This window comes from Vulpes vulpes, chromosome 1 (assembly GCF_048418805.1).
Source record: "Vulpes vulpes isolate BD-2025 chromosome 1, VulVul3, whole genome shotgun sequence".
NCBI lineage: Eukaryota > Metazoa > Chordata > Mammalia > Carnivora > Canidae > Vulpes > Vulpes vulpes.
The window spans coordinates 33,453,726-33,466,819 of record NC_132780.1 but is presented as its reverse complement, the minus strand read 5'-3'; the positions used below and the strand labels follow the sequence as shown (position 1 = coordinate 33,466,819).

Below are 13,094 nucleotides of genomic sequence, written 5' to 3'. Positions count from 1 at the left end.
GCGACTCCTAGCGGGGGGCGGGCGGGGGCGGCGGCGGCGGGGGCGGGGCCCCCGAGGTCGGAGCGCCCCGCGGCCCCCACGCCGTCCCCCCCCCCCGGGCGGCGCGATGGTTCGCTCCGCGGCGCGCACAGGCCGGCAGGTCCGGGTCCGGGCGCGCGGGCGGGGGGGGCGCAGGGAGCTCGCGGAGGGCGGCTGCGCGCGGGGCCGTCGGTCCCGGGCTCCCCTAGGAGCTCGCGTGCGCATCCGGCAGCGGCGCTGTCTGCGGAGGTTTGCGGCGCCCCTGCGGCTCTTCCGAAAGGGAGAGGAGGGGAAACCCCAAGTTCTGTGCGCTGCCTGGAGGCCTGCACGGCGTCGCGCCCCACGCCCCAGCCCGGCCTCCGAGGCTGCTGCAAGTTCGCCGTAAACAAACCGTGACTTCCGAGGAGCGTAAACTCCAGGTGTGTATCTCCTTGGCCCATTTCCAGCAACTCCAATAAAAAGATTCGAACGCCTCTCATCGCCCGCTTCCAGAGGGCGACCGGCAGGTCACACGTGCTAATGCAGCAGGATTTATTTAATTCAGCTCAGTACGGTTACTCCTTGCAGAGTTGTGTGTGCAAAGAACTGCACAAGAGAACTCCCCTTATTTTAGGGACACGGAAATGATTCCGAGACTCAAAACAGGTACGCGGACTAAAAATACAACTTTGGGTTTGAAACCTTAAGGGAACCAACCACGTAAGAGAGAAAAATCGCGGACCCCACCCTGCGCTTCCCTTAAAATTGCTTTCCCTTAAAGCAAAACTCGGCCTAGGCTCACAAGTAGAAGAAGGTAAAGGTGTAAAGGTCTGGCCTGACCCGCTGATGAGATGCAGATGCTGGGATGCTGGGCTCTCGCTCTCTCTCTCTCTCTGAAAAGTTGCTTCACTTCCTGCCTAATCAAAACAAGTTTGGCAGTTTATGTGGAAAAACAAGTCCAGCAGATGCCTCTCCGAAAGTGTTAGGCTTCTGGCCTCCTTTGGGGTAGCTAAGTGCATGCCTCTGGATAAAAAGCACTGTTGAGTAACATTTCCCACCCTGCCTCAAGTCTCCAGACCCTGGACGTTTAGGTTGTCTTCCGGATGTGAGGCATTTATCCTCCTGACCTAAGCACGATGTAAAAAATGTTTCCCAAATTAGGTAGTGCCAACATGACAATGATAGCCTTTGTGAACTGGTCGCACCTTAGTGATGTGAGCTTTCATTAGCATTTAAAAAAGAAGACAGGAATCTGGAATGTAGCACTCACATCCGATGAAGGATTTCCTTTTTCTCTCTAGAGATGCACTGTCCGATACAATAACTACATCCCACAGGTGGGTATTTAATACATTTTAAATTAACTAAAATGCAAAAAAATAAAAATAAAAATATATTAACTAAAACGCGAGGAAATTACAGTATCAGTTTCTTCATCATACTAGTCACATTTCCAGTGCTCAGTGGCCACACGCAGCTCATGGCTACCATACTAGACAGTGCAGATAAAGAATATTTCTACCATTGCAGAAAGTTCTATAGAACTACACTGCTCCAAATAATGAAATACTCTTATACTAGAAATACTATTCTTCTGACACAATGCCTGACACAGATTAACAATAAATAGTTGTTGAAAAAGATAACTCGATTAGTACACTAGCAGTGCTGGTAGAAGTTACAAACAAATACAACTTTTTTGGAAGAGCAATTAATAGTACATATTTTTCACATGTGGGTTGCACATTTGAACCCCACTCCTAGAATGTGTTTCTCCAAAGAACTTTTTTTTTTTTAAGATTTTTATTTATTTATTCATGAGAGACACGGAGACATAGGGAGAGGAGGAAGCAGGCTCCCTGCAGGGAGCCTGATATGGGACTCTATCCCAGGACCCGGGGATCAGGACCTAAGCCAAAGGCAGACTCTCAACCACTGATCCATCCAGGTGCCCTCCCCAAAGAACTTCTATCAAACAATTACTGAACCACTTGTATCAAGCCAGACCCTTTGATAAAAGACTTAGGCTCTCACATTGGGGAGCTCAGTCTATTACAGCAAACGCTCAGTAAAAAAAACTAAGTGCTGGGATTCCTGGAAAGCTCAGGGTACCTTGGGGGAGGGGTTCTTCACCCAGACTAGGGGAATGGGGTTTAGGGAAGGCTTTCCAAACATGAGGTTGCATACAGGAATGAATTTGTGAGACAAAAAGAGGGGGGAAATGTTTCCAGGTGAAGGGAATAAATACAAGTGGAGAAATAAGGAATGAAGAGACCACAGACTTGCCCTTCAGTGCCAGGAGGGGAGATTGCCCAGGCAGGCAGGGGCTGCCTTCTCCTGTGAACACAGCAGAAGTGGGATTAGATTGGCAAAGATGAATGTGCCAGGTGGGGGTGAGGGGAGGGGTGTCAGTAAGAATGACAAAACCAGCAAAAAAAATGCAATTTTTTGTGGGAAGGCAGGTGATAAATGACATGGCTATCAGGCAGTGTTAGACAAAAAGGAACCATTTCTAGAGAAATCAAGGGAGTGTAATCAGCAGCCTGGCTGACTGCCTGATTACAAATGACGTAAGGAAGAGGGAAGTGAGTCTAAGGTGACTCTCAGGTTTCTGGCTTAGCAGAGTAGATGACGGTATCTCTACCAGAGAATGCAGGAGTGGGAGCAGATCTTGGGAGGGGCTAGAGGAAAGATGGTGAGTTTAGTTAAGGACTGAGTTTCAAGGGCTATGGGTCATGCAGGTGGAGATGTTCAATTGTCTACTAGGCACTAGTCATTGATGAGTACTTGGGCAGCGAGCTCTCTGGGATGGAGGAAGAGATTTGAGAATTGTCAATGTATCAAGAAAGCCAAAGTCAGGGGAGGAAGTGAGACTATTCAGAGACACCATGTAGATTGAGGCAGCAGAGGATTAAAGATAGGACCCATCCAGCCTGTTTTCATAATAACCCTTATGTGACAGGCAAAAAAAAAAAAAAAGAAAAGGAAAGGAAAAAAAAAAAGATAGGACCCATCTCTGGAAATGCCAATATGTAGGGGGCAAGCTCAGATCCCCTGAGCAGAGACCAAAGAGGAACTGTCAGAAAGGGAAGAAAAACCTCTCTGGGGCAGCATCCACAAAGTCAAAGGAAGAATGAATTTCAGGCAGCGGAGAGTTGCCAACAACATGCACCAGCGAGGAGGTCAGTCAAGGTAAGAACAGGAGATGCTCACCAAGAAGACCAGTGCTCATCTTGGCCAGAGCTGTTTCCCTGGAAAGATGAGACTAGAGGCCAGACTTCCGTGGCTGACTGGTAGGTGAGGCACTTCATGCCAGGTTATAGTAACAAAGGATGGAAACTAACAATATCCAAAAATAGACAACTACTGAATTACAGCAGATCAACTGAATTGGCCTAGCAAGCTGTCATTTAAAGTTACAGGTCTATCCAGCAATGAGAATAATAATATAATAACCAATGAAAAAGAACACAAATTTTACCTACCCAATGATGGCAATGAAGAAATTATGAAAAAACATATGAATGAATTGGAAAGCAAATGGGAACATGATTTGGTGACAGGCTGGGGCTTCATGTATTTCTCTTTTCAAATCGTAGTTATTGTTTGTGCCATATTGTTTGTGTAATGGATAGGTTTTCAGTATTTTTCAGTATGCATTACAATGTACAAAATCTTCGTAACAAGTTGGTCAGAAGACCTCAAATTAATTGCGCTAAGCTAAATACTTTTCATCAGGGCAGCCCCGGTGGCACAGCGGTTGGGTGCCGCCTGCAGCCTGGGGTGTGATCTGGAGACCCGGGATCGAGTCCCGCGTCGGGCTCCCTGCATGGAGCCTGCTTCTCCCTCTGCCTGTGTCTCTGCCTCTCTCTCTCTGTGTCTGTGAGTAAATAAAATATTTAAAAATAAATAAATAAATACTTTTCATCAGATTTCCTCAAGAATGTTAAGATTTGGAGAGATATATATATATAAATACATACTCACATATAGACATACACACATACATATAGACAGACACGTATATGTGTATATGTACATATATATTTGCAGTATAGTTATAAAGTGTCATTAAATGGGAACAAAGGGATCTGACATTGAAAAGTTTACAGAAGGGGCACACCTGGGTGGCTCAGTCAGTTGAACATCTGCCTTTCGGTCAGGTCATGATCTCAGGGTCCTGGGACAGAGCCCCGAGTGGAGAACCTGCTTTTCCCTCTCCTCCCCACTCACATGCTCTCTCTCACTATCTCTGTTGCTATCTCTGAGTCTCTCGCAAAATATAGAAATAAAGTCTTAAAAAAAAAAAAAAGAGGGGAACCCGGGTGGCTCAGTGGTTGAGTGTCTGCCTTCGGCTCAGGTTGTGATCCCGGGGTCCTGGGATCGAGTCCCGCATCAGGCTCCCTGCATGGAGCCTGCTTCTCCCTCTGCTTGTGTCTCTGATTCTCTCTGTGTGTCTCTCATGAATAAATTAAATCTTTATTAAAAAAAAAAAAAAAAAAAAGCAAAATTTACAGGGTAACTGAGCAATGTAGTTGGCCGGTACATAGAATGGCTGACTGCAATCACAGAGACACTTTTCCACCACAAACATTTCCTGAACACCTCCCATGTACCCTGGGGCAGATACAAAAAAAACGACAAAGACGATATATACTGGGGAGGGGTGGAGTGGGTGGTGCTTGCTCACAGTGTGATGAAGACATAACCAAGTAACCAAAGATGGTAAGGCAGGAGACTTGCCCAAGTGGGGAATGATTAACATGCGGAGACCACGGTTAACACTCAGCCCGAGGGAGGGGCCCCTTTCAGGAGACAGGCCTGGCCTGCCCTCACCTCCCCTACGGTGGCTTCTTCTCTGCTGGCCTCTCCCACCCTTCTCAGTCCAAACAGGCATCCCAGAAGATGAGCATGTACAGTTAGAAGATTCTGTCCACAAGTACCCACCTGAACTAACATTCAGGAGAAAAGCATCGAAAGTTCTGTTCTGCCCTTCAGATATCTCCAAATCTTAACATTCTTAAGGAAATCTGATGAAAAGTATTTATTTATTTGTCTATTTATTTTTAAAGATTTTATTTATTTACTCACATCTTCACTTTTACTTACTTGGTATTACTCCTGCTTACTTTCATTTTTTTTTTAAAGATTTTATTTATTAATGAGAGATATATAGAGAGAGGCAGAGAAAGAAAAGCGGGCTTCATGCAGGGAGCCCAACGTGGGACTCAATCTTGGGACTCCAGGATCACGCCCTGGACCAAAGGCAGGTGCCAAACCGCTGAACCACCCAGGGATCCCTCCTGCTTACTTTCAAAGTGTGTTAAAGTACTCCTCTTTGGGGGGGGGGGGGGGGGGTAGGGGGTGACTAGCTACCCTAAGTATCCCAAATCCTTAGTTTCTAGTTAAAGCACTGAGACCTGTATATGAAACAGCTCCCAGTACCATATAATCCCATGTGACCCCCAAGCCCCCCAGAAAAACAGACTTCTCATTGAGATTCCTCATCCAGATCTATGATGGTCCTATAAATCCGATACAATGCAGCGAAGTTCACTTGAAGTGTAACAGTCATAGGTCTGTACACATTGCAGAGAAAGCAAATTATTTTTAAGCTAGCCTTCAGCACTTGAGAATTATGCAAAGGAACAGATGAGTGCATTTATAATCCACAAGAAAACCTCTCAGGTTCACCTCAGCCTTCTGGGCAACTCAAGACTCTTGCTTTACCTTTGGAAACACTGTGTTTCTAGTTCACCGACAAGCACTTTGCAGACTCCCTGGCTTCAGGATTGTTCCCATATCTCAGTATTATGCAGGAAGAGCAGAAAGCTGCCTCTAGTTTGCCACTTTACAAAACATCCAGATATCTACATGTTAGTGTCTCCAAGGACAATGCCAATTTTCACATAGCCATCCGTTCAGGGCACGGTAACTGAGGTGTTAACACTATTTATAGTGTTCCCTAGTTAAGACTGTTTTGTTCATTTTCTATTCCAGTGAGTTTTTTGGGGGGAGAAAAAAGATGCTCATTATAAAGCATTCGGAGCAGTTCAGAAAAGCACAAAGAAATGTAAAAATCATCTAAAATCCTAATAAACAGCTTCAATATAAGGTGAACATTCCAGACATATGCGCAAATACGGATAAAAGGCTAGCTACAAGAATACCCCAGGGACCGAAATAATTTAAACAAAAGTGAGATCTTATTACAGTGCTATTTTAATTTAAAAATAGTAAATAAGGGACGCCTGGGTGGCTCAGTGGTTGAGCGTCTTCCTTTGGCTCAGGTCATGATCCCGGAGTCCTGGAATCGAGTCCCGTTCGGGCTTCCCGCATGGAGCATGCTTCTCCCTCTGCCTGTGTCTCTGCCTCTCTCTCTCTGTGTCTCTCATGAATAAATAAATAAAATCTTTTAAAATAAATAAATAAAAAATATTAAATAAAATTCTGTTTGATATTGACAGAAAAAAATTGAACAAAAAAGTTCATGAACACAGGATATTTCTTCAACATGATAATTATCCCCAAAAGATCATCTAAAGAGTAAAGATTAACTTCTCCCTAAGAATCTTTGGTAGTGAATTTCCAAAGACATTTCTAAAACATTAAGAGATTCAGGGCACCTGGGTGGCTCAGTGGTTCAGGTCGTGATCCCGGGGTCCTGGGATCGAGCTCCCCATAGGAAGCCTGCTTCTCCCTCTGCCTGTGCCTCTGCCTCTCTCTCTCTCTGTCTCTCATGAATAAATGAATAAAATATTGAATAAATACATAAAACATTAAGAGATTAGTATTTTAATGTATTAAAAATTACATGTTTGGGGGCACCTGGCTGGCTCAGTCAGTTAAGTGTCCGATTCTTGATTTCGGCTCAGGTTATATCTCAGGGTCAAGATATCAAGCCCTGAGTCGGTCTCCATGCTTAGTGGGGAGTCTGCTTGAGATTCTCTCCCTCTCCCTCTGTTCCCCCACTCCCCACTCATATGCTCCCCCACAGGCTCGCTCTCTCTCAAATAAACGAACTTTTTTTTTAATTACATGTTTTAATTTTAGAAAGTTTCTCTTCCTCTAGGACTTGCCTCTTTGCTATCTCCCTCTATCCAACCTTGACTTTCCCAATCCATCCTCCCCAACAACCAGAGTGATCTTTTCATGAGGCAAATCAGATCTCCTAACTCTATCCTTTTAAGCCATCAAAATGTCACCAATCCAGACTTCTTGTCACAGCCTCTGTTACCGGCTAAATGTTTGTGTTTCCCCTAACCACCGCCCCCCACAAAGGGGTTGAAGTCCTAATCTGCTGGTAAGTGTTGGTATCTGGAGACGGGACTCTGGGAGAGAGATTTTTTTTTTTTAAGATTTTATTTATTTATCCATGAGAGACACAGAGAGAGAGAGGCAGAGACACAGGCAGAGGGAGAAGCAGAGGGAGAAGCAGGCTCCATGCAGGGAGCCCGATGTGGGACTCGATCCCGGGTCTCCAGGATCACACCCTGGGCCGAAGACAGCGCCAAACCGCTGAGCCACCCCGGCTGCCCGAGAGTCAGATTTAGATTAGGTCATAAGAGTTGAACCCTCATGATGAGATTTGTGGTCTTATACGAGAAAGAGAAAGAGAAAGGGGCATTGGGTGGCTCAATTGGTTGGGCATCTGACTCTTGGTTTTGGTTTACATGATGATCTCTGGGTGGTGGGATCAAGCCCCACATCTAGCTCCCCACTCAGTGGGGGGTCTGCATGAAGATTCTCTCCCTTTGCCCCTCCCCCTCCCTCTCTCTCAAATAAATAAATAAATCTTTAAAAGAAAAAAAAAAGAGTAAGAGCGAGATCTCTCTCCAGGCTCATGCTCCTAGGAAAGATCATGTGAGGACACGTGGAGAAGGCAGCTGCCAATAAGCCAGGAGGAGGGCCCCCACCAAAAGCCACATCTGTCAGCACCCTGATCTTCGTCTCTGTAGTCCCCAGAACTGTGAGAAACAAATGTCTGGTTGTTCAAACCACCTAGCCTATGGCATTTTGTCTTAGAGCACAAGCTGGGCTAAAAACAGCCTCCAAGTCGTACATGAATTGAACCTGCTGCCCTCTCCAAACTCAACTTCTCCTGCTCTCTTTCCAAGCTCACATCCTGGAGCCACACTGGCCTTTCTTTGTTGCTCCTGAGAGACCTCACCAAGCGCATTTCTGCTCTAGAGCCTTTGTTTGTGCTTCCTTGCCTACACCACAGAGCCAGCTTCTGCTTAGATTTCTCTTTCTATCTAAAGCAGGAAGCATCCCTTGAGGTGGCAACCAGGAAGTGATGGCCTCAGGAGAGAGTCAAGTTTAAGTGAAAGCTAGGACACCGAGTCCAGCTGAGCATTTTGCTTATCATGAGGCAGACGTTTCAGAGAGCAGAGTGCAGGGGTATGAAAAGGTAGGGGTGGTGGGTTGTGTGGTTGGGCTAAGGGAAGCTGAGAGAAGGAACATAGCTCAACACAGCAAAGGACCTTGTATCCACGGCTCTCTCTTTTTAACTTTATTATTATCATTACTATTGATAAGACGGCAGCAGGGATGTTGTTATTACTACAACGGAAAGATGTTGGCATGAGTGCCACAGTGAAAAAACATCACTGGGGGAGAAAGTTCTCAGTTCTCAGTGGATGGTGGCTTTCAGTTTACCCTCTCCTCTTTCCGCCATTGGCACAAATCCCAAACCCCAGCCTTTCCTCCCAATGTGAGAACCTGGCAATGTTTCTGGGCACGATGGGTTTAGCTGGCTACAAAACTGACAGAAGAATTGGCTCTGCACCTCAGAGTCAGCTGTGGGCCGGATGGATTATGTGTCTGAGGAGGCCCCGGCCTGGTGCTGGGGAGAGCGTGGGCTGACCTTGTGGTCCGGGCTCACAGGCAGGCTCCTAGGACGCCTACAGGGATGGTCTGAGTGCATCCAGGCTGGCAGGCAAGGTCAAGGCATACTCAGCCTGATGGGCAAGGGGTTGAGACAGGGCATAATCCAGCCCCCAGCCTGGAGATCCTAGAAGGACCTTTCGAAGCACAGTTTCCTCTAGACAGGCCCTGCCAGGAAGAGTGCTCTACACTGTGAAGGATCCTCCCCTCCTGGCAGGGTGCCCTAGGGCCTCAGAGGTGGGGTTTATTGAACTTCTGTTTACAATGCAGAGTATACAAAATCCACACTCTTTTCAGGGACAGATGCCACTTGTTAACCCTCTATTAAAAAACAGCACCAACAAGGGGCACCTTGGCTGGCTCAGTCAGTAGAGCAGGGGAGTGGCTCTTGATCTCGAGGACTCGAGTTCGTGCCTCAGGTTGGGTGTAGAGTTTACTTAAAAGTAAAATCTTGGAAAAAAAAAAAAAAAGTAAAATCTTGGGATGCCTGGGTGGCTCAGTAGTTGAGTGTCTGCCTTCGACTCAGGATGTGATCCCGCGGTTCAAGGATCAAGTCCCATATCGGGATCCCTGTGGGGAGCCTGCTTCTCCCTCTGCCTATGTCTCTGCCTCTCTCTATGTGTCTCTCATGAATAAATAAATAAAATATTTTTAAAAAATAAAATCTTTAGGGGGCAGGCCCAGTAGCACAGCGGTTTAGCGCCGCCTGCAGCCAGGGCCTGATCCTAGAGACCCGAAATCGAGTCCCATATTGGGTTCCCTGCATGGAGCCTGCTTCTCCCTCTGCCTGTGTCTCTGCCTCTCTCTCTCTCGCTCTGTATCTCTCATGAGTAAATAAAATAAAAATCTTAAAAAATAATAAAAATAAAAAAATAAAATCTTTAAAAGTAAACAAACAAAACCAGAAACCCTGATAAAGCAAAGACTGATTAAAAGCATATTATGTGTCAGAAATTTTTCAAACAGGATTTTAACTCATTTCATCTAAGTCCCCACAGAGCCCTCGCTCTATATTTGGTATATTTGGTATTATTGCCTTGCTTCAGTGATAAGGAAACTGTGCTTTGGAGGGGGGATCACAGCTATTGCCTGAGGTCCCCAATCCACTAGAAAGCAGAGGAGATTCCAGACACAGCTCTGTTGAATTGGAGCTCAGACTCATTAGTATTTCCCTGCCCCTGTGTTCACTGCCTCTACTGCAATGGATCAACTGCACAGAGTCAGAAGACAGGTGGGGTTTGGTTTCTACTGCTGTTTTCCTTATGGCTTCTTTTAACAGAACTCAGGAGGGCTTTGGTTGAACCAAATGTTAGGGAGTCATGTTAGTGAAGCTCTTTCTGAGCAGTATGAAAAAGGTAAATGCCATAGCTCTCTCTTCCAGCCATCCAAGATGCCAAAAGAAAAGAAGGCTAAAGGGAAGAAGGTGGCCCTGAACCCTACTGTCCTGAAGAAGCCATTAAAGTGTCAATCCTCTGTTTGAGAAAAAGTCCAAGTATTTTGGCCTCAGACAGGACAACCAATCCAAAAGGACATCACCCGCTTTGTCAGATGGCCCCACTACATCCAGCTGCAGCAGAAAAGGGCTATTCTGTATAAATGTCTAAAAGTGCCTCCCACAATTAACCAGTTCACGCAGGCCTTGGACCTCCAAACAGCTACATAGCTGCCTAAGCTGGCCCACAAATACAGACCAGAGACAAGGTGAGAGATGAAGCAGAGACTGTTGGCTGGGGCTGAGAAGAAAGCTGCCAGCCAAGGGGATGTCCCCACTAAGAGGTCGCCTGTCCTTCGAGCTGGAGTTAATACTGTCACTCCTTTAGTGGAAAACAAGAAGACTCAGCTGGTAGTGATCACACATGATGTAGATCCCACCGAGCTGGTTATCTTCCTGCCTGCCCTGCATCATAAGATGGGGGCTCCCTACTTACTGCATGGCTCTGGCATCTGGCTCACAGGAAGACCTGCACCACTGTTGTCTTCACACAGGTTAACTGGAAAGACAAAGGAGCTCTGGCTAAGCTGGTGGAAGCCATCAGGACCAATTACAACGACAGATATGGTAAGATCCACCGGGGACGCAACATCCCAGGTCCAGAGTTATCAGCTCACATTGCCAAGTTGGAAAAGGCAAAGGTTAAAGAACTGGTCACCAAACTGGGCTGAGTGTATGCTGTTGAATTCTCTGCACATAAAAGTCAGAAAAAGTTCTCTTTCCAGAAAAAAAGGAAATGCCACAAATGCCATCTGACTCCAGCTGTGGGCTAGCTAATGAGAATCCTTGATATAAATGTGATCTGATGTCTAACTGAACTCCGGAGCACCTTTTCCCTAAACCACTACTTTAAGAAAAAAACACTTTAATAGGTTAAAAATTGGACTAAGTAAAAACACTCTCATCTCACGTGCCAGGGAGGGAACCTGAGGTGACAGAGACCCAGGGGACTCTGGCAGGAGACATGGGTCCTCCAGGGAACCAGAGGGGCCTCTGGCACTGCGTGAATTGCTTTAAAAAATTATCACCAGAACCCTATAATCTGATTAATTCAGTATCCCTGATCAGCATAGATTAAAGTTGTTGAAGAGGCTCCTAGACTTTCAAAGAATCCTCAGACCTGAAAGGGCCCTTAGAAAAACATTGCAAGCAGATAGTTTTCCAGAGCGGTCATAAATTAGCGAAGGCTTTGTAAACAAAGGACACTGGGCCTGGGAAAGGCACTTCGAGGAGGTGCACAACCCAAGCTGAAGATGTGGCTGGCAACTCTTATGTTCCTATGGGACTTCTGCTAAATTTCTCTGATGACAAGAATTACCTGAGGCCCTCTCTGAGATGCTGGTTGGGGAGAGGTCTGAGAAGGGTCAGGGAGAGGATGTCTTGAGAACACACCTCCCTAAGTGAGGCTCATTACCAAGGAGGCCCGGGAAATTGTATGCTTCCTTCTTTATTTTCTTCTTTTTTAAAATATTTTATTTATTTTTTGAAAGAGAGAGAGAGCATAAGCAGGGGAAGCGTAGAGGGAAAGGGAAAAGCAAGCTCCCCACTGAGCAAGAAGCCCCATGCGGGGTCATGCTGGGCAGACGCTTAGCCTACTGAGTCACCCAGATGCCCCTTAGGGACATTTTTTCAGCTCTGACACAAGACAGAAAGATCACCATTTTGAAGGCAGGTTAAAACATTCAAAAGGTCAGAAAATAATTCTCTCCATTTGCACAATGTTGTCTTTGCTTTGCAAAAGAAAAGATCAGGTCCCATCATTCTCTTTCTTGTATTTATTTACATATATTTGCACATATACATATCATTTGTATTTAATTATTTTTATATACATGATAGTTGTTTATTTACCCAAACCATACAGGAGATCATAAAAAATTAACCAAAACACGGGGGTATCCCTGGGTGGCTCAGCGGTTTAGCACCTGCCTTCAGCCCAGGGCATGATCCTGGAGTCCCAAGATCGAGTCCCACATCGGGCTCCCTGCACGGTGCCTGCTTCTCCTCCGGCTTTTTGCTCTGCTTCTCCCTCTGCCTGTGTCTCTGCCTCTCTTTCTCTCTCTGTCTCTCATGAGTAAATAAATAAAAATCTTAAAAAAAAAAAAAAAAACACAGGGCACCTGAGTGGTTCAGTCATTAAGCATTAAGCGTCAGGCTCCTGATTTCAGCTCAGGTCATGATCTCAGCATGAGATTGAGCTCCACCTGAGCACAGAGGCTGCTTAAGATTCTCTCTCTCCCTCTCCTGGCTTGTGCATGCATGTGTGCACTCACATACTCTCTCTCAAAAAAATAAATTGGTAAAATACAATTAAATTGTCACCATCCAGAGTAAACTACTATTAGTAACTAGATGAGCATCCTTCCAGGTACTTCTATGCAGGTAAGCACGTAGATATCATATACAACTTTGCACACCTGGGGCCATACTAGGCATGCACTTTTGCGACCTTTATTTCTATGTGAGAATATTGCTTGACTTTTTTCATAGCAATATAGATCTATATCATCATGTTTCTAACTGCATGATATTCCATTTGTGTGAATATACTATAATTTGCTAAAAAAAAATACTTTTATTTAAAGTTCTTTTTTAAGAACTGGCATAGACGGGCACCTGGGTGGCTCAGTCAGTTAAGCAGCTGCCCTCAGCTCAGGTCATGATCTCTGGATCCTGAAATCCAGAGCCTCGTGTCTGGCTCCCCACTGAGCAGGCAGTC

General features: G+C 45.7%; 1 protein-coding gene and 1 pseudogene across 12 annotated transcripts in view; one reads left to right on the top strand and one right to left on the bottom strand.

The window, feature by feature from the left end:
• The window catches only part of TJP2 (tight junction protein 2), a 123,997-nt gene that overhangs the window by 77,404 nt on the left and 33,499 nt on the right, over positions 1–13,094 (bottom strand). Inside the window, exon 1 of one of the 12 annotated variants that reach the window (XM_072762252.1) lies at positions 10,812–10,869. The exons of the other annotated variants lie outside the window; for them this stretch is intronic. The gene's annotated coding sequence lies outside the window, so the exon portion shown is untranslated. Of the gene's footprint in view, positions 1–10,811; positions 10,870–13,094 lie in introns of those variants that run through there. 12 annotated transcript variants of the gene reach the window in all.
• On the top strand, positions 10,149–11,110 carry LOC112912818 (large ribosomal subunit protein eL8 pseudogene; annotated as a pseudogene).